This window comes from Amblyomma americanum, chromosome 5 (assembly GCF_052857255.1).
Source record: "Amblyomma americanum isolate KBUSLIRL-KWMA chromosome 5, ASM5285725v1, whole genome shotgun sequence".
Lineage (NCBI taxonomy): Eukaryota > Metazoa > Arthropoda > Arachnida > Ixodida > Ixodidae > Amblyomma > Amblyomma americanum.
Window position 1 is genome coordinate 24740325 of NC_135501.1, and position 27838 is coordinate 24768162.

At 49.8% G+C, this 27838-nt stretch overlaps 1 pseudogene; it reads left to right on the forward strand.

The window, feature by feature from the left end:
- Positions 1-811: 811 nt before the first annotated feature.
- The window catches only part of LOC144132338 (uncharacterized), a 50286-nt pseudogene continuing 23259 nt past the window's right edge, over positions 812-27838 (forward strand).

The following is a 27838-nucleotide window of genomic DNA, read 5'->3' on the forward strand; positions in this document are numbered from 1 at the left end:
TCAAAGGGGAGTTCAAAAGTGCTTACCCCTATGCGCGACGATGATAATCCGGTATTTTGTATCCCTGTAACAGCGAACGAACCAGGGGCCGTTGGCATTGAGAAAACTGACCCTACACACACACACCGCCATGTCGACGCGGCGAAACGGCAGCCGCCGACATTTGTATGCTGCGTAGAAGGAATTACCAGTCGTTGCTTCGGCACGTATTGCCCGCTGGATTGAGACGTTCAATGCAGCATGTTGCTGCCAAGGTTGATGATGTCGAGTTTCGAAATCACGCAAGCGCGCGCAAGGGAGCGAGCGGTAAGCTCGCGGCTGCGGGGAGGGAGGGAGGTCGACGCGTCACACGCCGCCATGTTGGCTGGACTGAGCTAGGCTGCCTCTCGTGGACGGCCGTCGCAGGTGATGCAACACCAAGCATTCCGCGAACATGTTCGAGGCTTAAGACGCAGAGTCTGTGCAGCATATTGCTGCGTCGGGCGGTGGCGATCCAGTGTCTAGTAGCATGACAAACGTGCACGAAGCAGCAATAGCAGAGGCCAGAAGAAAGCAAGCAGAGACGAGCGAGCCGGCGTCGTCACCTGCAAGTGCAGCGAACAGGAAGCTGCCACTAGGGGGCGGGCAGACGCTAAGGAGTGTCTTTTTTCAAGCAAGGAGAATTGATCAAACAGTCATTACGGGACTAATATACGCCGATGATATAGTGCTAATGGCTTACAGCAAGGAAGATTTACAGTAGTTGATAGACATTTGTGGTACAGAGAGAGATAGATTAGGTTTCAAGTTTAGTAAGGAAAAATCTGCAGTCATGATATTTAATGATGAGGTCGGCGAGCATAGAATACAGGTGTTCACGTTAGAAATAGTGGATGAGTACAAGTATCTTGGGGTGCGGATAAATAACGGCGCTGAGTATCTGACAGAGCATGAACAATATGTAATGAATAAAACCAGTAGGAATGCAGCTGTCATGAAAAATAGGGCACTGCGGAATTACAAAAGGTATGAAGTGGTAAGAGGGATCTGGAAAGGGGTGATGGTTCCTAGCGTGACTTTCGGTAATGCGGTCCTGTGCATGAGACCAGATGTTCGAGCAAGGTTAGAACTTAAACAACGTGGCATAGGGAGGCTAGCTTTGGGAGCACATGGCAATACACCAAATCAGGGGGTACAGGGCGATATGGGATGGGCGTCGTTCAAGAGCAGAGAAGCTAGCAGTAAGATAGCATTTGAGAAGCGATTGAGAAAAATGGGGGAAAAGCAGTGGGCTATCAAAGTGTTCACATACCTGTGCATAAGGAATGTTGACACGAAATGGAGAACGCGAACTAAAAAATTGACAAACACATATATGGACAGCAGTAAGGGGGCAAATCAGCAATCATCGATTAAGGAAAAGGTTAAACAGAGAGAGCTCTGTGGAAAACAGGGATGTTGACGAAATCTGCACTGGGAACATATAGGATCTTTAAGCAGGAAATTTCTAAAGAAAATATCCATGATAATTGTAGAGGAAGCTCTTTGTTGTTTGAGGCCAGGACCGGAGTTTTGCGGAATAAGACATATAGAGCCAGGTACCAGGAGATAGACACTTTGTGCGTTGCGTGCGGAGAGGAGGAGGAAACGGCTGAACACTTGATACTTTTCTGTGAAGGGCTTCACCCTACAGTGGAAAGCAGCGGGGATCATTTACCCAAGGCATTGGGGTTTAAGGACAGTGAAGAGAAAGTAGATTTTAAGCGGGTAGAAGTAACCAAGCGAAGGTTATCTGATTGGTGGCTAAAACCAAGAGAAGAGTAAAATTTCATAGGTCACGGCTAGGTGGCTTGAGCCACCGCCCGATTTAAAGGGTTCAGCCGTATCCATCCATCCATCCATCCATCCATCCATCCATCCATCCATCCATCCATCCATCCATCCATCCATCCATCCATCCATCCATCCATCCATCCATCCATCCATCCATCCATCCATCCATCCATCCATCCATCCATCCATCCATCCATCCATCCATCCACCCGTCCGTCCGTCCGTCCGTCCGTCCGTCCGTCCATCCATCCATCCATCCATCCATCCATCCATCCATCCATCCATCCATCCATCCATCCATCCATCCATCCATCCACCCGTCCGTCCGTCCGTCCGTCCGTCCGTCCGTCCGTCCGTCCGTCCGTCCGTCCATCCATCCATCCATCCATCCATCCATCCATCCATCCATCCATCCATCCATCCATCCATCCATCCATCCATCCATCCATCCATCCATCCATCCATCCATCCATAGTGTTTAAAAGGCCCGAAGGAGTATTGAAGCCGACGTACTCCTGTTTTGTAAAGGAGTAAAATCATGTCAATGCTTTATTTTACATCTTGATTTCATGGCAGCAGTAAAAAAGGGGATTTCCTCATTTGCGCCACTTACAGCCGGTCACGGTATTTTCGATAAGGAGTTTAAAAGCGGACGGTAGCCATTTATACTACTAAAAGGGCTCATTCATATCTACAGTGAAGGTTGCGCGGCTGAGTATTGAAGTAATTTTTATTTTAAAAGTTATAGCGCACTTTTATCACACAAAGAAGAAAAACAAAAGATAATCTGAATGCTTGAAGCACAAAAAAAAACGCGATACTTGGTGGCGCCACAGGCGACCGGGTGAGTTTCGGTATGTCGAGTAAAAGTGAGATTCGGTGTGTCGGTATGCGTGCCCGCGTGGTTTCGTTTTTACGCGCCTCGATTTACAAGCGCGGAACAGCAGAGGAACTCCAAGCGCCTCTCCAAAAGCTAGATAACCTTTGAAGGAGCCTATTAATGCTGGTCAGATGATCGCCACGGCCGATGAACAACCATGACCGCACGATGGTCGGCGATCGTGCACTTGTGTATTTTTACGCTCGCACGGCGTTTATTAAGGAGGGAAGGCAAGACACATGGCAGCTAAGAAAAAGGTTTGAATCTGATGATACCGAGACTCTGTGCGCTCCTCCAACACGTTTGTTTGCGGTTCCGTTCAATAGCTTAGTTGGGCGGAGCTGTTCTATTCGTGCTCTCGGACAATTTATTCCATTCACCGTACGCATATGAAGGTACTGTCAGCAACGAATGAAACGTGAGCAAGAAAACTGAGGTGCCAACACAAAAACACCAACGTATTAGCTCCTTGAATGGCAACACAAGCGAGGTTCAATTAACTCTTCTGAAAAATAGTCTTTTCGCCTTAGAAGGTAAAAGAATAGCAGCTAGAGTATTGAGCTTGCTCTGGCTAAGAGCTGTTGTTCAGATGTCTTCTTCGCGTTTCATGTCTTGTTGATAGCACATGCTCAAGTGGGCGCCAGAGCCCGATCCAGTGGACCCCGCGCCTCCGGGAACGCGCAGGGCGCTTTCGTGTACCCGTTGAAGCATCCTGCGTCGGCTTTACTTTCAAGCCGCCAACTTTAATTGCGCGCGCCTTTGAGCAAATGCCAGTTTTTTTGTGTGTCGCAAAAAAGTCTGGCCCTTTGCAACCGCGGGGAAACCTCCTCGACGCCGCCTGCCACACCGTGCAACGGCGTCTTTCAAGGAATCACACTACATTGGCCCCAAAGTCTCGGACAGCCTCCTATGGGCTGTATGCGCCGACCGTGTCCTCGCCCCTCGCGACTGGGGTTAATATATTTAATTATCAACGGATGCTCACGCCGGAAGGGGCAAACGACCCGCCGGCGCCTAACCTAACCGTGCTCCCCGGACCAAGCTATTCCTCGGTAACAATTTGTTGGCATGTACAGCAGTATACCCTGTGCCGGAGCAGTGCGCGCTACTTCGTGCCTTGTGTGCGCCGCGCTCACAGCCAGCGTACGTGGGCGTACTGCGTCGTCGGTTTTTTATCAACACTTCGACACCGTAACAGCAACGCAGATGGAGGCTGCTGCACAGCAAAATATCGGGCAATGCGACGTTGTAGGTTGTCCTAACAGCCGTGCCGAATCGCAGCAGCGCCGTAGCAGTGCCCGGGGGGGGGGGGGGGGGGGAGGTACCATAAAGAGCCAAGAGATGAGCCACGGAGGTCCAGTTGGTTCCGTGCTATGCTGCTACGAAAGGTGAGAGGCAGAGTGGCGCTGTATGCGAACGTGTGTTCGCCGCATTTTCGCCCCGAAGACTACGTGATGGATCTATCCTAGAGTGTGTCTTTCGGGATTCCATGGAAGCACCGCAAACTATCCTAAGGCGCGGTTCCATCAGTACTTCCGGCAACAAGTGGACAACAGCCCTCGCTGCAGCGTGATGACAGCAGTTCTGTGAGTATTCCTCTTGTGTGCCCGAGAGTAAAATAACGAGCGTCGGAACACCAGCACTCCGACTAGTTTTGACTTATCGACTAGGTTTCCTCTAGCTGCTATGATCAATTGAGCCCACTTATAATGTTATATAACTGTCGGTCACCGGGCGCGCGTTCTATATATCCGAAGTTCGTAGTACTAGGGATTCCCCTATCAAAGCGAGAAATGCAAAGTCGGGAAAAGGTGGCGATGATTTTTCGAAAACACAGTTAAGATTGCCTGCTTCTCTTATTAAAGTTTTCTCAAGCTCTTCAGTGTGATCAAGTGCTACTCGTCGAATTACTTGTGCCAACGGCCTGCTTTAGGGACGCAATTTACTAATTACGATATGCGTGTTCATGGCAACCAGTGGTAGGTCGGCCTCCGCTCTCCGATATTCTAGGCACAACTGGCAGTGAGGATGCTCGTGCAGCTCACGCGCGCGAAGGACGTATCAATTGCACTGCTTGTGTTTCCACTTCGACCAACCAGCACACGTGCATAAGCAGCGACTTACACTGCAGCCCGTACGTGGATGCGCGCTTGGCCGGCGGTTTCAATGTAGACATTTTATCGCTTTTTTGTGGTCGACATGTGGTTTTAGAAGAGGGCGGGCGTGTCACGGAAGCTAGAAAACGCTTTTCGGTATCTATGTACGCCGGCAGGAAGCGCGCGTTTTGCACTGCGAGGCCGAATATGCGGCGTCTCCTTCTTTGTTCAAACCGAGTTGTACTGTCCTGGTCCTTCGTTGATCTGAGATGCAGTAGCATTGCTCTAATACATATTTTAAATGACGGGTATTCCCAACCTCGTGCATAATAAACGCGCGTTCGCTGTAACCAATGACGTTATATGTGGGTTCTTCTGTATTTGTTTCATTCATTGCATTTTTCGCAAAGCGCACTTTGATATAAATGTGCCTGAAATAAGACTCCTCTACGTGGTCCCCAAGGCCCACAATGATGAGTGCAGGTAGCAAGTTTAATAAGTTTCTGGCCAAGACTGCCGAGCCAACAGTGTTATAGGCCAAATCAGATGGTGTCGGTAAGCTTAGTTCAAAGCTTATATATTTGTCTGCATCTATAAATAGCGTCACATTTTTTTTATCCTCGTTGAGTGACCTAGAGAATAATTTTTTTTGGTCTCTAATATTCTGTAGCGTGCCCAAAAAGCCACACTACACAATATATTTTCTGTAGAAATCTTCCTGTCATTCATAAAATTTGCAATGACAAACACAGTTTATTGCGTTTTTAAAACTGGGCTAATTGGGCTTTCAGGCTAATGTTGACACAACAGATGAAAGAGCTGGAGCATCTTTTGAAGGACAGGAGGTAAGCTGTACCAAACATTGCCATCCATGTGTTCTTGTGAAGCTGTGCACTAACTTTGTATACAACGCGCATTTTTCTGCGTTTTTACATCTGGGCTCCTCTGGCTTCCAGGCGAACGTTAAGGCGACAACAGATGTTGAAGATGGCAAATCTTCCGGAGGACATGAAGTAAGCTGTTTCACGCGTCATCGCCTGTTTGTGCTTGTTAAACAGGGTGCCAGAGTATTGCCACGAAGTGGTGACTGCAATCCGGGGAGCAGAACGACAAAGAAAATGGCGTATAAACAAATGTCTTTATTTGGGGTGACGCACCCACAATGGACTGAATCACTCGGCGGCGGCGTAGCAACAAGCGTGCTCGGCGGTCATCGAACAGAATTCCCGCCGCTGTCGGCCGTGTTCAATTTAAAGCTGATAGCGAACGTTCGAGATAAAGCGTGAAAAGGTACTAGAACATTTTGGAACAACGTAGAGTCAGCTCTGCATGGATGCCATCAATCGAGATAAATCTGGTCGCGTCTTGCATCGCAAACAAAGAGATAAAGCGGCGCACCGGCAGCTTTGTAAAATGAACAAGCACTGCAAAGATTCGCGGCATTACTCCCCTCTCAAAGAAGCATCGACACGATGTATTCAAAACAAACAAGGCAGCTATAGCAACAAAAAAAGAATCGTACAAAAATAAACAGTGCGGCAGCACAGCGTCCTTTAGAGTGAGTGCATAATATGGCTTTAGACGGACGACATGGACAACTTCTGGTCGCGCGCGGCGTCGCTGGGATGCACTCATTGCATCAAGGACGACTTAATAATCCAGCTCACCAGCCGACGAAGAACCTTGTACGGGCCGAAATAGCGGCGCCAAAGCTTTTCACTCAATCCACGGCGGCGAATGGCCGTCCAAACCCAGACTTGGTCTCCTGGCTTGTATTCCGCGTTGCGTCTGCGTAGGTTGCAGCGTCTGGCATCGGTCCGCTGCTGGTCTTTGATCCGTAATCGGGCAAGTCTTCCGGCTTCTGCGCGTTGAAGGTAGGCGGCGACGTGAACGTTATCTTCTTCGGTAACGTTGGGCAGCATGGTGTCTAGCGTGGTCGTGGCCTCCCTGCCATGGACGAGCCTAAAAGGCGTCATCTGGGTGGTCTCCTGCACTGCGGTGTTGTAGGCGAAGACGACGTAAGGGAGGATGACATCCCAGGCCTTGTGTTTGGCATCGACATACATGGCGGTGATATCGGCGATGCTTCCACATAACTGCAGCGTAAAAAATTACGAGCACAAAAAAGGGGAGAAACACATACACATTTTTGTGCTCGTAATTTTTTACGCTGCAGTTATGTGAAAGCAAAGTAACCAACTAGCCCAAAAGCTCGTTTTACGAAAAATATCGGCGATGGTTTTGTTCAGGCGCTCGGTCAGTCCGTTGGTCTGCGGATGATATGCAGTTGTCCACCTGAGGTTGGTTTGGCTGTAACGCAGGATTGCTTGCGTTAGTCTCGCTGTGAATCCTGTTCCTCTGTCACTAATGAACACATTGGGGGCGCGTGTCGCATAAGAATGCACTCCACGAAAAATTTGGTGACTTCTGCTGCTGTTACATTCGGTAGGGCTTTTGCCTTGGCGTAGCGGGTCAGGTAGTCGGTCGTTATGATGATCCACTTATTTCCAGACGTTAACTTTGGGAAAGGGCCAAGCAAGTCCATGCCCATCTGCTGAAAGGGCCTTGAGGGGAGTTCAATGGGGTTTAGAAATCCTGCTCATTGGGAGGGAGGGGTCTTTCGTCGCTGACAAACTCGGCAGGCTTTCACATAATGTGCGACATCGCAGACTGTCAGGGCCAATAATACTTGTCTTGAATGCGGTGGAGGGTGCGAGTAAACCCGAGATGTCCAGCGGTCGGCTCGTCGTGTGAAGCCTGTAGAACATCGCGGAGGCAAGCAGGTACAACAAAGAGGTAGGCTGTTTAGTTCACTGCGAAGTTCTTTTTCATGAGGACATCATTCTGTACACAAAAGGAAGACAGTCCTCGCTTGAATGAGGTGTGGTGTGAAGAAACCTTGCCTTCCATGTACTCAATGAGGCGTTTTAGGTCGGGGTCTGAGCGTTGCTGCTGTGCAAAAGAGCTGGGGCTGATGGATCCCAAAATGGCGTCCTGATCGTTGTCCGGCGGCGGTGCATCTACAGGAGCTCGTGAGAGGCAATCGGCGTCAGAGTCCTTGCGGCGGGACTTGTAAGCGACGGTGACGTCAAAATCCTGGAGGCGCAGACTCCATCGAGCGAGGCGGCCAGAGGGATCCTCCAAATTGGCAAGCCTGCACAGCGCATCCATGGTGATCGCAGAACACCTTGAACGGTCGTCCGTACAGGTAGGGGCGGAATTTCGAAGTAGCCCAGATGATGCCAATGCACGACTTTTCAGTTGTCGAATAGTTAGCCTCGGCCTTGGAAAAGGAACGGCTAGCGTATGCGATGACTTTCTCCAGCCCAGCGCTTTTTTGAACGAGAAAGGCACCAAGGCCCACGCTGCTTGCGTCGGTATGAACTTCGGTATCGGCGTTTTTATCAAAATGCGCGAGGATCGATGGGGACTGTAACCGACGCTGAAGTTCTTTGAAGGCTTCTGCTTGCGGCGCTTCACATTTAAACGGAACGTCTGCCTTCCTCAGTTGGGTCAGGGGCTCGGCCGAAAAGTTATTCACAAATCGTCGGTAATATGCGCACAGTACAAGGAACCTGCTGGCGGAACCGAGGAACCTGCCGAAATCGGCCGGCGGTTGAAACTGTTTAATAGCAGCTGTTTTCAGCGGGTCGGGCGTACTCCCTCCTTGCTAATGATGTGGCCTTGAAATAGAAGCTCTTCATAGGCGAAGTGGCATTCTCTTCTTTCAGGGTTAGACCGGACAACTTGATTGCGTCTGATACTGTTAGAAGCCCTCTTAGGCGCTCATCAAAGGTTCTGGTGAAGACAACGACGCCAACTAAATATGCTAGACAAATTTTTCATTTCAGGCCTGCCAGCACCGTATCCATGACTCGCTGAAACGGCGCCGGTGCGGAACATAGACCAAAGGGCTTCACCTTCGACTCGAAGAGGCCATCTGGACAATTGAATCTCCTTCATCGACCTCAATATGCCAGTAGCCGTTTTCTTGAGGTCCGTCGATGCGAAATACTTGGCGTTGCTTAGCCAGTCCAGTGTGTCGTCGTTGCAGGGGAGGGGGTGGACGTCCTCTGATATGTTGTTCAAGCGGCGGTAATCAGTGCAGAATCGAAGTGTGCCGTCTTTCTCACGAGAACAACCGGTGCCGCCCATGTGCTGTTTGAAGGCTGGATGATGTCGTCGCGAAGCGATTCTTTCACTTTGTCTCAGAGGGCTTGCCGTTCTCGCGGCGTCACACGGTAGGGGCTTTGACGGAGAGGTCGGGCATGCTGGTCGGATGTGATGCGATGCTTGGCAATTGGCGTTTGTCGGACTTTAGACGGTGACGAAAAACGCTCGCTGTAGCTTCGAAGCAGATTGCGGATCTGGTCTTGTCAGTTCAGGGGCAGGGCTGGGTTGATGTCGAAAGTGGGCGAGTTCTCTTGGTCAGGCGAATCTTCTGTGGATGGGTCAGAGGGGACGAAGGAGTCTCGTACATCGGACATTTTGTCGAAGAAAGCAATCGTCGTTCCTCTCTTAACGTGCCGGTATTCTTCGCTGAAGTTAGTGAGCAGTACTTCGGCCTGGCCATTGCGGAAATGTGCGATGCCTCTTGCGTTGATGATCCTCGTTCTAGAATCAACTGCATGTTCCCGTCGATTAGGGCTTCAGCGTTAATGGCTTTGGTGGCGCCTATGGTCACGATAACGCTTGAACGGGGTAGGACGCTCACTTCTTTATCCAGGGCTCTCAGGGCCACGTGATTTTCCTGAGTTCTCATCGAAGGAATCACTTCGTCCGTCGAAAGCTTGATCAGCTTGGATTGTTGGTAAATGATCGGCTGATGCTCATTAAGGAAATCTATGCCCAAGGTAACGTCTCGGGCACATTGCCGTAGCACAAGGAAGGTCGCAGGATAGGTATGTCCTTTGACAGTCACTCGCGCTGTGCATCGTCCTGATGGCGTAATGAGGTGGCCCTCTGCGGTGCGAATTTTTGGGCCGTCCCAAGCGGTCATGATTTTATCCAGCTGCGCAGCGAATGTCACAATCATCACAGAGTAATCGGCTCCTGTGTGAACTAAAGCGGTAACTTTCGGGTCGTCGATAGCTACTTCTAAGTCGGACGTCCTGACTCTTGCGCTGCACATCGTCCTGGGCGTTGGGTCACGGGTTTTCCGGGTATGGGAATCGTGCGTAGAACGTGTCGTTGAAGCTTTTCTCGGTAGCAGCGTCGTTTTGAAGGCTGTTAGCGTCGTGGTGGTTGTCATTGTATGCGGCGTCGGTGTTTCACGGGCGGTGTCTTCGTGCGACATGGTCGTTGGAATATCTTTGCCGTTTCACTCGTGGGCAACCTCGCCTCCAGAGGTTACTACCTTCAGTTTCCCCTACTGGAGCTGAGAGACATTCCTCGTACCGTGGCTGCATAGCTGCGGCGTGGCGACGCAAAGCGCGATGTTGATGGCGATCGTGAGCGCGAAAGGCGCTTCGGCGCGCTCTGCTCTCGACGCAGGTACTAGTCGATTTCCTGCGGACGTTGACCGAAGCGTGGTCGTGGGGCGTCAACGGCAAATCCTCGAAGACCGATACGTCGGTACGGGCAGTGGCGAAGAATTTGGCCGGCCTCGCCGCAATGGAAGCACAACGGCCGGCTGTCAGAAGTCCTCCAGGCGTCGCATTTCCGGGGGCTTGAGCGTCGCCCATAGGCTGGGCGGGTGGGGCAGAGAGGCGGCGTTCGGAAACAAGTTGGTCATGTCGGAGAGGACGTAGGGGTTGTCATTGGGGCGGAGGAATGCGTACTGCAGCGGCGTAGGCCATGGCCTTGGGTTCTGTGGCCGTCGGGGTACCAGGTGCCTGTTGCACTTCTTCCCGTACCACATCCATGAGAGTCGCTGATTGCGGCTGTGGGGGGGGGGGGGGGGGGGAGGAGAGGGGGGACGGCAGTAATCGGCGTAGCTCCTCGCGGACGACTTCGCGGATATATTCCCGCAAGTTATCGCTGGTGGTTGTCGTCGTGTCCGGACGGATTCCACAGACAGAAGGGCGGTTATACTGCCGAGCCCGGACGTCGAGGGTTGTGGAGGTCTTCTCGACCGTGCAGACTTCTTGCATGAATTCATCGACTGTTTTCGGCTGCTGGCGGACGAGGCTGCCAAATAGTTGTTTTTTTACGCTGCGCATTAAAAACTGAACTTTCTTTTCCTGGGTCATCTCGAGGTCGGCGCGGTGGAAGAGGCCCATCGCCTCTTCAACGTAACCGCGAACGGGCTCATTCGGAAGCTGGATTTCTTTCTTTCTTCCTTTCTTTCTTTCTTTCTTCCTTTCTTTCTTTCTTTCCTTCCTTCCTTCCTTCTTTCTTTCTTTCTTTTTTTTTCTTAGACATTTGCCTAAGAGACTCGAGGAGCCGTTTGGCTCTTTCTTTCCTCACGGCACTGATGAATACCTTAAAATGTTCCTTCTTGACCAGCTCTGAGGTCGTTAGGAACGACTCGTGGTTTTTGTTCGCCGTACGTGCTGAGCCCTCTAGTGAGAAATATACGTCTCTAATTTTTGCCGCATCATCCCAGTTGTTGAATGACGCCACGTGCTCAAATTGGTCCAACCATTCTTCGGGGTCTTCGCCTACTGATCCACTGAAAGTTGGTAGCATCCGCGGCTGTTGCAGTATAATCGGTGTCGACATCTCATGGTGAGGTTGTGGTGCTCGTAGCAGCGTCATTTCGTTGTCGGGTGCGGCACGTCAGGGTCCCGAACTCAGGCTTCTCTCCCTGGAGACGTCTGCTGGCTTGGTTAAATGCTGGCTCGTCCTACGGTGCGATGCGCAGAAGGCTGGTGTCACGACTAGAATGGGGTGTGCGGAACGTGGAATGAAACCCAGCACCTCCACCAGATGTCACGAAGTGGTGGCTGCAATCCACGGAGGAGAACGACAAGGAAAAGGGCGTCTAAACAAGACTCTTTATTTGGGTTGACTTGCGCCCACAATGCACTGAATCACTCGGCGGCGGCGTAGAAACAAGCGTGCTCGGCGGTCGTCGAACAGAATGCCCGCCGCTGTCCGCCGTGCTCAATTTAAAGCTGATAGCGAACTTTCGAGTTAAAGCGTGCAAAGTTACTAGAACATTCTTGAACAAGGTAGAATCAGCTCTGCCTGGACGCGATCACTCGAGATAAATCCGGTCTCGTCTTGCATCGCAAACAAGGCGATAAAGTGGCACACCGGCAGCTTTCAACAATGAACAAATAATAATTGTCTTTTGCGGGAAGGAAATGGCGCAGTATCTGTCTCATATATCGTTGGACACCTGAACCGCGCCGTAAGGGAAGGGGTAAAGGAGGAAGTGAAAGAAGAAAGGAAGAAAGAGGCGCCGTAGTGGAGGGCTCCGGAATAATTTCGACCACCTGGGGATCTTTAACGTGCACTGACATCGCACCGTACACGGGCGCTTTAGTGTTTTGCCTCCATAAAACAATGAAAAAACAGAGCAAAGATTTGCGGCAGTATCATAATGCAAAGTATACTGCATTTTTACACTTTGGCTCCTGTGGTTACGAGGCTAACGTTGACACAAGTGATGACGAAGCCAGTATACTTTCCAAACAAGATGCAGAGGGAAGGTTTTTATGAGGCATCATCATTCATCCACTTGCATTTGACAAGTCGTATACTCTGCACCTCAAAATTGCGTATGCCAGAAATGCAGATGAATAACAGTATCACAGACTTATTTAATTATCTCAGGCCTATCCAACTCCTGCCAGAACTTCAGAAATGGAGACAGATGCTCCACAGGTAACCGCTGTAAAAGCATCTAGACATAGCATTATGCACGACGTAGGTGTGCAGGTTCGTTTGCCTGGCCGAAATGCAGGTCAGCTGGAGCATATCACCAAATGTGTGCTTGGTTTTACTGTGAAAACTTTGTTTTCGTTATTACAAATATAGAATATACAGTTGCGTGCTTCTTGTGTTGCATCCTATACGTATACTACACCACCTATGCGCTTATAAGATCTGTTTCGGCATCTCAACAACAGACCTGATCAAAAGTTGAGGAAAGAAGGAACGGAGTGGCGGGGGGTAGAGGTAAAGCAGGGTAACTTGATGTGTATGTGGACATGTGTAGGCATACATGGCAAAAAACTAGTCTTCGAAAGTAATTGAATACATTACTAAATACTCCCCCAAGATCACGCGAACATGAGTTTATTAGCAGTTACTGCTGACATAAAGTAAAATAATTTCAATTATCTCAGATAAAATAATGAAATTATTTAAGTTAAATTTTTTATACGCGCAGAAAGAAGTGCTACCGGGGTCAAAGGTAATTGACCCCACTTCTAGGTTCGGAATCGTGCCACATTTCAAGACGGGGCCACCTGACGATTAACTCCTGGTGTAAAAACTTGCGCGGTGGATGCGGCGCTGTTACTTTTGACCCTCGCAGTAAAAGAGTAAAGCTTCATCAGGATTTCAGGTTCTTAAATCATAAAATCACAGGCGTAACAGAGTTTCAAAATGGATGTAAAAAATTCTGCCCTGTTTGCTTGCACAAACCGAAGCAGTGCGTTAAAAGAAGTAATTTTAAAAGTGAATAATTACTTATGCTGTGAAACTAGTGCCCCCAGGCAATGCATCGCATCATTAAATTACTAAATTAGAACGTAGAATAAAAAGGTGAATAAAATGCTGTAACTTATTCAGTCTCACAGTAATTGATTACAGATATGTGTGTGAGTGGGAGTTAGCCTTCTGTTATAACGGTGCTTAGGCAGAAAAAAAATTTAAGTAACAAAATTAAAGGACTATGTTAATATGTACCGCCAGGCCAATATCTTGCAGTAGTATGAACTCCCATACAAATTTATGTGGCATTTTTTACACAGAAATTAGGCAGTGCTACCTGCGGTGCGTAATTATTTTTCTGTATTTCAGCGGTGGTCAAGGAGACAAGAAAACCGAAGCGATGGCCTTGTGGTAGAGCATCCACCTCGCATTCGGGAGGTGCTGGGTTCGATCCCCAGTGCCGCCGGGTACCCACCGGTTTTTAATTTGGTACAAGATTTCCCCCGGCCTGGTGCTCTGCTCTTCTGGGTGAGCTGCTTGGGAAAAGGGTCTTGACCACAGTTGCTCTGATGGATCAGCGATAAGTTCCGCCGTCAACAACGTTGAATCCGCCTCGTGCGTTAGAAGCCCATTTGTGGCCCTTTTTTTTTCTCACAGTCGGACAGCCGAAAAGCCGGACTAGCCCATGACCGTAGTGATACTCTGAATCGCTTCTGACGAAGGTCCATAGTGTTTGAACCTGAAGCTGGTTGGAGCGTACGAGTCTTGAGTCGAAATCTTCACTGGGGAGTGAAGCACGAACCACCTTTGCATGTTGAATTGTTTGAAACTGAGTTTGCCCCCGAAGGGGAGCAGCGGAGTTTGCGGAGCCTCCTCCAAGCACACGCCCCTGAAGAAGCCGGGCGCCGGGCTGGGGGTGGCTTGTACCCATTTTTACCGGTGGGTGTCCGGCGGTGGGTTTCGAACCAACCACCTCCCGCAGCCGAAGCGGACGCCCAGACCACTAGGCCACGACTGCGGTCAGGCCGCTTATCAAAAGCTTGCATCGACACCTGTGAAACGTCTCCGTCTGGATATTCAGCCCCTAGCAGTCGCGTTAAGAGAAAAAAATGTCAATAACCTGACAAAACTACAAAGTTACATACAGTGTAGTAACCGAGCTCTGTGGGCAAGTTGTCGATGTTGAAAGTGCCAAACATCCTATGCCATCCTTCATAAAGAAATAGTTCAACACGGCACATAATTGCACAATTTAACAGACTTGACAAAACGACCTTTTACAGGGACATCGATGATAGAAGCTTTCAACAGTCTGGTCATCATGACCTGATGTAGGCGCGTAGGCCTGCGCCAACTTCCGCTTGTACTTCTTATTAAGCCTAATTAAGATAGCTGGCACCCTTTCGTTTACCCTATAGAGCTTCTCAACATTACCAGCTATATTCTGATTAATGAGGAATCCCACACCTAGTTCTCGTCTATCCGCTAATCCGCGATAGCACAGTATGTGCCCGTCCTTTAGTACTGTATATGCCTCACCTGTCCTCCTAACTTCACTAAGCCCTATGGCTTCCCATTTAATTCCCGCTAGTTCATGCCCGCTAGATGACGGATGGATGGATGGATGGATGGACGGACGGACGGACGGACGGACGGACGGATGGATGGACGGACGGACGGACGGTCGGACGGACGGACGGACGGACGGATGGATGGATGGATGGATGGATGGATGGATGGATGGATGGATGGATGGACGGATGGATGGATGGATGGACGGACGGACGGATGGATGGATGGATGGATGGATGGATACGGCTGAACCCTTTAAATCGGGCGGTGGCTCAAGCCACCTAGCCGTGACTTATGAAATTTTACTCTTCTCTTTATTTTAGCCACCAATCAGATAACCTTCGCTTGGTTACTTCTACCCGCTTAAAATCTACTTTGGCTGTGGCGCTGCGGCCGAGGTTTCGGGGTTCAGCGAGGGACGTGGAGTGGTAGGTGAAGAAGAGTCAGCCTGCGATTGGTTGGAGCGATTGGGTTGAACGTGACGAGCGGCCGCACGAGTGGCGCCCTTGCCACTGGCGCCAAGCCGTGCACGTAGGGAGGATGCTGGCGAGGTAGCGGCAATCGGAAGCGCCTGGAGTGGCGCAGCTGCCGGGAGGGTCGCCGGGGCCGCCGGGAGAGCCGAGGCCGCCGAGAGGGCCAAGACCGCAAGGATGGCTGGGGACGCTGGGTGTGCCGAGGCCACCGGGAGGGCAGGAGACACCGGCAGGGCTGGCGGCGCCGGGAGAGACGGGGCCGTCGAGATGCCAAGGGGCGGCGAGAGTACAGACATCGGTTCAGCATCGTTGTTGGGCAGGAGTGGCGGGGAGGCGGCCAGGCATTGCCGAGGTAGGCAGAGTTCCGACGAAGGGTGGGCGAGAGCGAGGCTGGGACAGCTGCTGGCGGCAGCGACAGCGGGTCTGCAGCGTCGCAGAGCGACAGCGGGCAGTAGGAGACGCCGAAGTCCGCCAGAATGGCAGCGCGCAGCTCGTCGTACGACCGGTTGCCCAAGGCAGGGCAGGCGATCCGGCGCAGCAGGTCGGGCGGGAGGATATCGCAGAGGACTGCGTGCTTGAACGGCTGGATGGTGATGCCTTACAAGTACATCGCAGCCTCGAACTGAGTGAACCATCCATCGACGCCTTGAGGCCGGAAGGCCCGAAGCAGTGGGTCGTTGGCTTGGTCCTGCCAGTAAGCCATCCAGGAACGCAGGTGCGGGAGAAGCTGCGGCTCGACGGGTCACCAGATGTGGGAGGATGCCGGCGTCCAGGTCACCAAATGTGGGAAGGAATTGGATGCTGAGGGACGGCGATGCGTTATTGTCTGTTGTCCGTGTCATTAGATGTGGGAGGGTGCCGGCGTCCGTGTCACCAGATGTGGGAAGTAATCGGATGCTGAGGGACGGCGATGTGTTATTGTCCATTGTCCCGGTCACCAGATGTGGGAGGATGCCGGCGTCCGGGTCACCAGATGTGGGAAGTAATCGGATGCGGAAGGACGGCGATGCGTTATTGTCTGTCGTCCGGGTCACCAGAGGTGGGAGGATGCCGGCGTCCGGGTCACTAGATGGGGGAAGTAAACGGATGCTGAAGGACGGCGATGCGTTATTGTGTGTTGTCTGGGTCACCAGATGTGGGAGGACGCCGACGTCCGGGACACCAGATGTGGGAAGTAATCGGATGCTGAGGGACGGCGATGCGTTATTGTCCGTTGTCCAGGTCACCAGATGTGGGAGGATGCCGGCGTCCGGGTCACCAGATGTTTGATGCCATTTTGTCGAAGGACGTAATAACATTTTATTAGTGACGGCAGTGGACGAGCATACCCACGCTACGGTCGTCTGCGTTGCCGAAGGAAGATAGCCGCTCTTCCCAGCCGGTCAGCCTGTTTATGTAGCCGCCATTGGTGACGCGTGCCTCGGGTGACGCAGCGGTGGCGCTGTGCTTTATGGGTAAGCCGTCCTGCGCGGGGCCGTGATACGCTGGGCCGAATGATAGGAAGGAGGAGGCTGCGCGGAAATGTGCGCGGCGTGTGTCGCCACAGCATCACACTGTTCGCCCTTGTTGATGCCGACTGCGAGTTTTTGTATCTTGTTGTTGGGGCACCAGGTTCAAAACGAGATGGGGCAATATGACAAACTACACCACTGCAGAAAGCCATCGCATGAAAGAAGGAAAATATGCCCGATCTTGTTTCCATGTGGAGTTCCGCAAACCTGCAGCTTCCACCTGTCCGGGTGTGCGACGACTCTTTTCCACTGCCACAGAACCTGATCAAGCCTTTTAGTAGAACTCAGCTTTCTTCTGAACAAAAAAAATCTTGAACTATCGGTAATGCACCTTTTACTGCTACTGTTGTCTTAATAACAAGGAAAATTAATATTAGATAATAATATTAATACATAATGGATATATACAATAAAAGGAACGAACATACGCAGTTGCGCGATTGATGTGGAATTTTACTGCAATTTATTCTTAATTTTACTTTTTATAATTTATTTAGGTTGTAAAGGGCCTGACAAATGTCTTAAAACGCTTTCGATTTTTTTGCTCACCGATTTCGATGCCCTCAGACTACAGTTCATGCCAAGGCAGAGAAGGTGACAATTATGGTCGAAGCGGCTTGTGTGATTCAGAATAACCTTAAAGGACATCACCTTGATCGACCAGGAAACAGAAATACAGGTTAAAATCCCCCAGCATTTTTCGCCTTGCAACCATGCCGGTCTCGCCCAAGTTCTCTCGCTGCAGCTATGCGCGAACGGCTGTGCGACTACTTCAACGGAGACGGCGCTGTGAGTTGGCAAATCACCCATGCGGGCGTTGACATCAGCAATTTTAGGAGGAGTGTTTACGTTAACATGGCTGGCATTCAGCCTTGAAATGGCCAGCTTGAGATGACCAATGCATGTCACTCAGTGAAGACAATCTTCTACAGCATGATGGAAATTGAAATCTAAGTGTATTTTGAATAGGCATACGTTTGTACTGTCAATGAAGTTGAATAAACTGACACCTATTATGTACTTGACTTACGACTCCTCCTCTAAGTAAGGTGTCATTAAATTCACGACTGCTGCCTGGCACTTCACCCTTTTAGCAAGCGGAAAATCCCTGAAGTACTGAGCTAGCACAGAAGCTAATACTAAAAAAAATGCTGCCAAGACGCTTTTCAGCGACGAGGCAGTTTTTAATGTTTTGTTTACAACAAAGCCACCGTCTGAGTGTACCATGCTCAAGGAGCGGGGTTGTGCTGATCTGAGGGGAAAAATGCCGACAGTCGAGGGAAGAAAATGAGAGAAAAAAAAAACATGCGCGAAAGATCGGAGAGAAGCCACTCAAATAGAAGATGCAGAGAAACACAAAGACAATGTATGCCGCAAAACGCATCTTGATCTACCTAGCTCATAAATACTGGGCCTCAAAAATGTTTTTTATTCATACATTACTTAGCAGACGTATTCTTCTTCGTCCAACGTGCGCGAAATCCACGGCAAGAACTCGTAAGACCACATTCTCACAGCCGGTTTTTCGCTTCCTCCGTCACCTCCGTCGCCGCCGGAGCCGACGCAGGGGGATGAATTTGGACCGGTTTCCCCCCCAAATCGGGCGGCCGGTGCAAAGCCACCTAGACAACTTCAAGGCCTCCGCACGGCGGCGTGACGTCACGCCAGTGCGATGGGCCTGCAAGTCGGCTTCGCCCATCCGCCACGCCTAGCCTTGTGCCACGAGCGCTGGGACTGGCGCAGGCAATTTTTTTAAACCATAATCATTGTGCACAGGCACAGCCAGTGCGCGTCGTACTGATTATGGTTTAAAACAATTGCCACTTTTCATTAATAGCAACCTAGCCAAATCAATATTTTACTTCTACAGAAGAACACTTAGAAGTGGCACAGAAATGACTGGTGCTTCGTGGTTCTTTGCACTCAAAAACCACTTGTTTTTTAGTTTTGCCAATCTATAAATAACATAGACAATTTTTACAGAGTCCATAAGCACAAGCATACACATAGCTAAACAAAACAGAACCACATAAATACTAGACAACAAAAGAGCAGCATTCCTCAGGCCTTCAAGGTTTTTAGTTTCCACTCATTCTTGGCATGGGACAATTTATCATTTTCTCTGCGGCACAATTTGTTCAGTAGTGTATTCGCTGCAGCACTTATGACAAGCTCCATCACTTCCTTTGCTGTGTGACCAAAATCGCACACATCTAGGTCATCAATGTCCCCAAGGGCTGAAAATGCAAGGGCAACAAGAGCATCCTTCTGCCTAGGAAGGCTAAAAAACTGAGTGGAATATTCTGTGGCCCTGAGCTTGTCCAGTACAATTTCTGTGAAAAGCACAGCGTTCAGAACAGTGGCTCGTGGGAACTTGAGTCCTCCTCTCGACATGTTTGCGATCAATGCATTGTCTGCATTATCTAGGTCTACATCTTGCAGGACAAGGTTTTCCCTGCAGGATGTGCATGCTAGTTTCTTTAAAGCTGCATGGGCGCAATAGCCAGCGACATATGTTACCGCTGGCAGCCTCTAAGCTTTTGCCTCAATGTCAGGATCAGTCACGGCAACACGAAATTGATCTTGCAATCAGTGTACATCTACATCTACCTTTGACGCACTTGACTGACTTGACGCTTGCACCATGTCCAACTCAGGCAAATCTAGAACTTTTTGCAAACGCAACTTGTTCTCCGACTCATATATTTGCCTGATGGACACGTGGTAGTTGGCCCCTGACAGTTGCCGGTACTTGCCAAAGCGATCCTCAAGGCTGTCAGTTTGGAATTTTCCCAAGAGCACATAACTAAAACCAAGCTCTTCCAAACAATACACGACGAGTTCGTGCAAGGCATGGGTAGTGTGGCTCAAAGCAGAGTGTGTTTCTCGCGTCAGGCGGCCATTGTCATGCTTGAGGCTTGCCCAGTGGTCAAGCCAGTGAACTATTCTGCTCAAGAATTCAAGCTGAGGGCATGAGGATGATGTTATTGGGCCTTGCAACTCATCTCGAAGCCGTTCTCCTTTTTTTTGGCGTTTTGACATTTATTACGTTCCACCAAGTCAATATGGTGTTAATGTATTTGGACGTTTCCTGTGCATTCTGGAATGAAGCTGTGTTAAGAGCAGCAACAGTCGATAAGTTAAAAATCTTCAAGGCCAGTTTAACATTTTGGCGCTCCATGTTTGACGGGTTCAATGCCTTTAAGGTAAGCGTTGGCGCTACATGTAAAAGGTCATTTTTCTCGGCTTCGTGAAGCTGACACAACACTTTAAAGGGTGCTGTAAGTATCTTTGGTAGGGCATCAGTACTTTTTGGGTCAGGAAAGTACATGCACTTCCCAATGTTGCGCTGATTCAGCCAGTTATCCCTAATGCACTTAATCAAGTGAACCGGATCTATGACGAAAAATATGGGGCGTGATGGATCAGCAGGATGATGGTACACAATGCTGAGCCTTGCGGGCTTAGCAAAGAATGACATAGCTTTCCTGTTTATGGAGTTGTTGTCTGATATCAGTGCTACGATTTTAAAACCAGATGCCTCCAGATCAATAATTAGTTTCCGAAGAAAGTCATGCAGCACCCTGGCATCAATTAGTGCAACAGGTAGAATGTGTACAACATCTTTGTTTGAAGAAAGCAGGCTCTGGATCATGAATACATGGGCTGTTTTTGCAGGGCTTGAGGAGTTAACAGCAGCACCTGTCACGAAACCAGCCTTGTAATCAAAATATGCTTGAAGGTGCACTTCGTCTATCTTTAAAGTCACTGTCCGTTCATGCTCTTTGTATGTGTTCACAACCCGCTTCGCATAAGAAAGAAAGTTAGATTCCTGTTGCTCTGTTGCAGGACTTACATCATATGATGAACAAAGCCTTCTGACTGTGTCAGGGTGCGCCAACTTAAGTTTCATGGAGCTTCTCCAATACTTGTAAGTGTGAGGTGAAATCGTGAACAAAAGGCTTGCAAAAACTAAAAAATCTGGGGGATATCGGTTAGCATTGTTTAAAACAAGATCTACTTGGCTTTTGAAGAATTTCAGTACCTCGAAATGCCATTCTTGCAACTTGCATGCTGAATGTTCATCACTCACTTCATCCAGTAAAGTTGCTACCAATTGAAGAAGATGACGAATCTTCTCAGAAGGCTCAGTGGAGATATTCCTGTGACTGTCTTCAATCATCTGTAGCACTCTTTTCAAATCTCTTAGATCACAAAGCTTTTCAGGCACAAGCACCTCACCACATTTGCTCAGGCGAGTTTCACCAAAAAACACTTCTACGCGAAGGTCCGATGACACAATCAACGACGAACGGACTGCAGGAGCAGAAGTAAGGGTCAGATCCAAGAAGAAAACCTTCCCATCCTTGTTGATAATAGTCCAGAAGTCGGAATTTTGAAGGCTTGGCAAAGCGTCGAGCAAATCGGAGAAACCATTTATCCTGTTTTTGGCCTCCTCTTCAGTTTGAGTCTGCTTCGAAAGCAGTATTGCCTCTTGCATTGAAGCATCTTCCAAGCGTATCCTTTTCTGTTCTGGTGCTTCTCGAACCGACGATTATGGTCGAGATAAATATGCGGGGCACTTCGGAAACAAACTTGGAAGTGCAGTTTGTTTCAGGCGAATGGTTTTCAGCGGAACTTCCGCAACTTTTCCAGTTTTGATATCTGTGTAGGCAGTTGTTTTCAAGTAGTCCGTTGGCAAAAAATGCTTTTCACAGAGCTGAAATAAAATAATACAATCAAATGAGCATGTAACTGGACAAGAAATGGCATTAACGAACGCGCCGACAAGTTCAGAGACCCTTTGTCTCTGCTGCGGAAGCAATAAAGATCGTCAACACGTGCGTTACGATGATACCGTGCGTAACCGAAATCATGCATAAGCAACCGTCAGCGGATAAACTGCACGACGAAAGCTTTTCGTCTCAGAACACTATATAACAACACAAAAAGCAATGCTTACCACTGTGTACTTTGTTGGCAAGAAGTCTTTCCGGGGAACAGCTCTGGTCCATGCTGCCCGCATCGTCGGGTCAGTAGGAAACCTGTGCACTCGGACACTTGGGCCGCCGTCATAATTTGACTTGCAGTTGGGTGCACAGCATGAGCCAAGCATTCTTGCATTCGAACGGGTGAAGAGTAGCACACAAACGACCAGCAGCAACTTCGTAAGCTTGACTTACGATCGCTTACGACGCGCCATGCTTACCGATGCTGTGATGCTGCCAAAAACATGGTAAAAACGGGACGCGACTAACCTCTGCGGAATACACTAGGTACACCAGCCCTCTAGTGTCCCTAGCGCGTTGAGCCTAGCGTTTTTAGCTGCTCAACTTATTGAACCTAGAGCTTGACAGTCCCTAGGCCACATTGGTTGCGTTATTTCAGTTTAGCAATGGCTATGCGGGGCGTACGGTACTTGTCGGTGACAGCCAACTCAAGCGATTGTGCAGAATGAATGAATGAATGAAAAACTTTATTGTATAAGGGTTATTTCTCGCAGCGTAGGTGGAGCCCTCAGTCCAGGGCCCCAGCGGCCTTTGCAGTCTTGCGAGCCCTGTCGATCAGCTTGAGCTGCTCTTCAGGCTTCGAGCTGGACAGCGCAGCCTCCCACTGCTCCGGTGTAGGTGTGTTGTTTATCGGCGCTGCCTGCATTTTCTGACAGGCCCATGTAACGTGGTAAAGCGTTGCGTGTTCACCGCATAGCGGGCATTTGTTTTCATAAGTGGATGGATAGATTTTGCTGAGTAAACTCAGATTGGGGTATGTATTAGTCTGTAGTTGTCTCCAGGCAACCGACTGCTGTTTACTAAGGTCTTTGTGGGGAGGCGGGTAGGTCCTCCGGAGGGCTCGTTGGTGTTCTAAGATGGCTCCATACCGTCTAGTGACTGCGTCCAGTTCCCCTTCGGTGCGCGCCTCCCGGTTGGCGTATGCTCGGGCATTGGCGTCTGCACATTGGTTCCCTTTGACAGCCTCATGGCCTGGTGGTGTCCACGTGATAAAGCATCTCGTAAAAGTGATTGTCCTCGCCTTGAGTATGTGAATGGCTGCAGTGGATATGCGTCCACTGCTGTATCTTCTGCACGCCTCTTGCGAGTCTGTAATGATGTGTGCATGGGGCTCGTCACTCTGCTGGGTGATGGGAGTGCAATTGCTGCTTCCTCAGCCTCGAGTATGTTGTTGGTTTTTATCGAAGCGCTGTTGATTTCCCTGAGCTGGTGATCCACCACGCTGGCTACCGAGCCATATCGGTGTCTGTATGTTGTTGCGTCAACATATAATACGTCTTTTGCCCCGGCGAAGCTTCTTTCATGGAATTCAGATCTTGCCTTTCTTCTCGCCTTATGTATATCTGGATGCATGTTTTTTGGAATCGGACTGATCTCAATGATCCTCCTGATTTCATTTGGAATGCTCGCTGTGCTATTGATTTCTTTCAAAGCGTCCCTCATGCCCAGCAACCGCAGCGTTTTTCTGCCTGTTGCGGACAGCATCAGTCTTGTTTTCTGCGTGATAAGGTGGGCCTCGATATGTTCTTGTACTGTGTTGTTTATGCCCAGTTTAAGGAATTTCTCCGTCGAAGTGCTGACCGGCAGTCCGAGAGCGCATTTGTATGCTTTTCTAAGAATTGCCTCCAACTGCTCCTTTTCTTGCTCGAGCGGTGTTTGGTAGGGGACGCCGTATAAGATCCTACTGACCACGAGGGCCTGTACTAGCCTACATGTGTCTTCCTCCTTCATACCTCTTCTTCTGTTGGAAATTCTTGCAATCATCCTGGTGATCTGTGCTGTGGTATTTGCTAGCTGTCTGATCGTGTGATCAATACGACGGTTGATTTGGACCCACATGCCGAGGATCCTAACTTTCGATACTTCTGGAACCGTCGCTTCCCCTATGTAGATATCTATGGAGTTTTGCAGATCATACCCTTGTCTGTAGACTCTCAGCACCTCGGATTTTTCAGGGGAGCATGCAAGTCCACAGTGTCGGGCGTATGCGTTGACCGTGTCTGCCGCTCGCTGAAGAAGCTCTTGTTTTTTGCCTAAGGATCCCCTTGTCACCCAGATTGTGATATCATCTGCGTAGATGGCATGCCTGATTCCTTCAATTTCTTCGAGCGCCCTTGCTAAACCAATCATTGCAATATTAAAAAGCATAGGTGATAGCACAGATCCTTGTGGTGTTCCTTTTTCTGGGGTGTTGAAGGTGTCAGTCCTGACGCCTCCTATTCCAATGGTAGCGGTTCGGTTAGTCAGAAAGGCTTTCACATAGTTGAATATTCTCTGCCCACAACCCAGTTTGCTGAGCCCCTCCAGCACAGCCCTGTGACTGACGTTGTCGAAGGCCGCTTGAAGATCGAGAGCGAGCAAGATGTTTTCTCCATATTTTGGAACGGAAGTAAGCACCTCCTCCTTGATCTGCAGGAGAACGTCCTGTGTCGATAGGTATTTTCGAAATCCAAACATAGTGTGCGGCATGAGTTCGTTGTCCTCAAGGTGGGTCTGCAACCTGTGATGCACAACTCTCTCGTACACTTTTCCCAAGCATGATGTTAAGGAAATGGGTCTAAGATTGTCCAGGTTTGGAGTCTTTCCGGACTTCGGAATCATTACTATTTCCGAAGGTCTCCAGTCGTCCGGGAGGGTCCCCTGTTCCCAGTGTTTATTGATGAACTCCGTGAATCTTTTGATTGAATTGTCATCCAGATTCCTTATTATGGCATTGGTGATGCCATCCCTCCCTGGTGTTGTGTTCTTTGTGGCGGACATCACAGCGTGTCTGACTTCTTCTATGGTAAGGGGTTCGTCCAGAGCGGGATTTGTTTCGCCCGTGTATGCCAAGCTGCTGTCGGCGTATGTTGCATTGCCGATGTAACGCTGCTTGATGTTCTGTAGCATTTCCTCGTCAGTGCCTTGGAACTGGTGCGCGATCCTTTGTGTCGTCTTACGGGTTTCGGATTTTGTGGTGGTTGAGTCTATGAGAGCCCTTAGCAAGGCCCATGTCTTGGCCCAACCTAGAGTCCCCTGAAGTTCGTTGCACTTTTGGTTCCAGTCGCGCCTCGAGAGCTCCGTCGCATATTCTTCAGCTTGTCTGGTGACCTCAGCGATCTTACGCTTGAGCCGCCTATTATGCTTTTGCCTTTTCCACCTTTTTAGTAGGCCCCGTCTGGCGTCCGAAAGGTGTAAGAGATGTTTGTCCACCTCGGGTGTGTTGGTAGTGAGGGCGACCTTTCGGGTTAGTTTTCGCCAGTCTGTCTTGATTCTTGCGACCCAGCCTTCTATGTCGGTGATCTCAGCGTCTTCATGCTGTGCCCTGGATTTCCTATAGGCTTCCCAGTTTGTCAGTCTAGCCTGGCCATGTTGTCGCCTGATCGGGATGGTTTCTATATGGATGCGCAGGATGCAGTGGTCACTGCCTAGAGTTTCGCCGTCGTTTTCCCATCTTGCGTGCCTTACCCCTTTGACAAATGATAAGTCTGGGCACGAATCTCGGTTGATGCGGTTCCCCACTCGCGTGGGTTGGGTGTGGTCAGTGATGAGGGTGAGCCTTCTACGATAAGCTTCCCTGGCTAGATCCCTGCCTTTCGGGGTTTCCCGAACGTAGCCCCAACTTTTATGCCAGGCATTAAAGTCCCCCAGAATAACGATACCGTTCTTGCCTGCTGCTTCTTCTGCTTTACCTAGCAGGTAGCTGAAATTGGCTTTCCTCTGGCTTGGCGGGCTGTACACGTTAAGTAGGAAGGTGCTTTCTTGGCTTCTCTTTTGGGTAATGATTTCTATAAGGACGTGGTCAATGTCCGTTCCGTCGATGTCGTGTCTGATTGCGGTGACTGCTTTTGCAACCAGCGTGGCGACCTTGCTTTGCCCCTGCCCCTCGTAGACGGAGTACCCCGCGAGAGTGAGTGAGCAGCCGGTTTCCTGTAGGGCGATTATGTCTGGCGGAGAGGTGCAATTTGTGATGTGTTGTTTAAGAAGACCCTGCTTTCGGCGGATCCCATGGCAGTTCCACTGCCATATTTCAAGGGTTTCCAACTTGACCGAGCGTTTACGGTTGCTCGTCATACTGGGATGGCCTGTTATAGGGTTTTCCTCTGGATTTCATGGCTGTGAATTGTACTAGACGCTCTCTATCCCTGCGCGTCTCGTCTTGGATGTTGGAGATGAGGTTGCTAAGATTTGCCAGTGCATTGTTAACAGCAACCATGGCAGTTGTAAATTCCTGGCGCCCTATAGTTGTCGCCTGAGCTTCGTCTGTTTGCGGGTTAGTGCTGTTCTGCCTTGTTCTTTGGGCCTTTAGTTCGTCTATCAGATCGTTTAGTTTCTGTCTCAGCTCGGCGTTTTCTGCCCTGAGCGTCTGAATTATTTGTCTTAGCTCTTGAACGTCCTCGTTAGCTTCCCCATTAGCGTTGTTACCTATCACTGTTTTCTGTGTGTTTGTGTTTTTTGGAGCAGTGGGAGAGGTGGAGAAAAGATGCTCTTTCCAGCTCACCCTGGTTGCTTCCTCCTTTTTTGGTGCGGTCTTCTTCTGCTCCTGCTTCTTTTTGGTTTCTGGATCCTCCCGGGTCCTGGACGCCGATCTCGACTTTGATCCTGATCTCGATGCCGATCTGGACTTGGATCTCGAACTGGAGTCCTCGCTGAACCAGCGTTTCCGGGCCCGGCCGCGTCCGCCGTTGTCTCCGCCACCTGGTTCCTCTTTTTTTCTCGTCCGTGGTCTCGGTTTCCTGAGGCGTTCCTTGCACTCCTTTGCCCCCGTAGGATGCGCTTCCGTGCATAGCACACACCTGGGCTCGCAGGAGTGTCCGTCCTCGATCACTGGCTCGGTGCATTTAGAGCAGACGACAACGTCAGGTGTCGGGCATACGTCCGCCCTATGTCCGGCCTTTAAGCATGTATAACACACTTGCCGCGATGATCGATAGAGGTAGCAACGTATCTCGCCGCCGTAGTAATAGACGTAGCGCGGAACGATCTTTCCCTCGAAGGTAATGACCGCGCTTTGGGATTTACCAAGCATTCTTGCATAAAGTATTTTGACTCCTTGGGTACGTACCCGGAGATGCGATAGTAGTTGAGACCTGTACGTTTAGCTTCGGGGGCTACGACGATATGCGTTAACGTCAAGGTAGTACGTAATTGCTGAGAACTTCCAATTGCTGTCGATTTCAGTACGGAATTCTCATACATCTTTTCGTATCACAGGCCCTTGTCCTGCTTCTGCTGCGCGACGTGGCACCTGTCGTGCTTGTGGCAAAGGTGTTGCCGCGGTGTTTTGCCTCGACGGACGCCGAGGCAAGTCGTCGCTTGCTTAACCGCAATTTGATAGCTGCGCTGAAGCGGATGCCGTGTGTGGGCATCTTGAACCCAGACGTGAGTACCGATTCATGCTTCTCTTAACCGTGTGCGAGGCAAGTGCAGTCAGCAAGCGTGGCGGTCGCTGGAGCGGTTTGCAGAGGAACCGTAAAAGTGAAATATTGGCTCAGCTGTTCTATAACTGGTACAGTGCAGTCGACAGGACGCACAGCGTGCCAGTGCGCCTTCAATCTAGCACCAGCATAATATTGACAACCGAGTACAGGTTCTAAACTTTCACTTTCTTTGTGGTACATGGTGGCGTTGTAGCGCTTTAAATAGGTGTGCTGACGACTGTAAGTACAAGATGCGACAAATATAGTGGTGCCTTGCAACAATATTTGTGCGTGGGGAAACAAACAGTCGTGTAGAAAAAGTTAACTTCTGCATGTGACCGTGAATTTGCGAACTGTTTTGATAGAAGTGAAGGCGAGCGGACAGTGACACAGTCCCCTTGCTATTCTCAGAGCCTGAACTTTCCTGCGTCAATCGACCTTTGTTTTTTCAGAGAGCGTCCGCGAATTGAGGTGTGTACCCACAGATACTGCAATGCAGCTATCCTTCCAAGTCCAATTTCCAGGTGGATGGTATACTC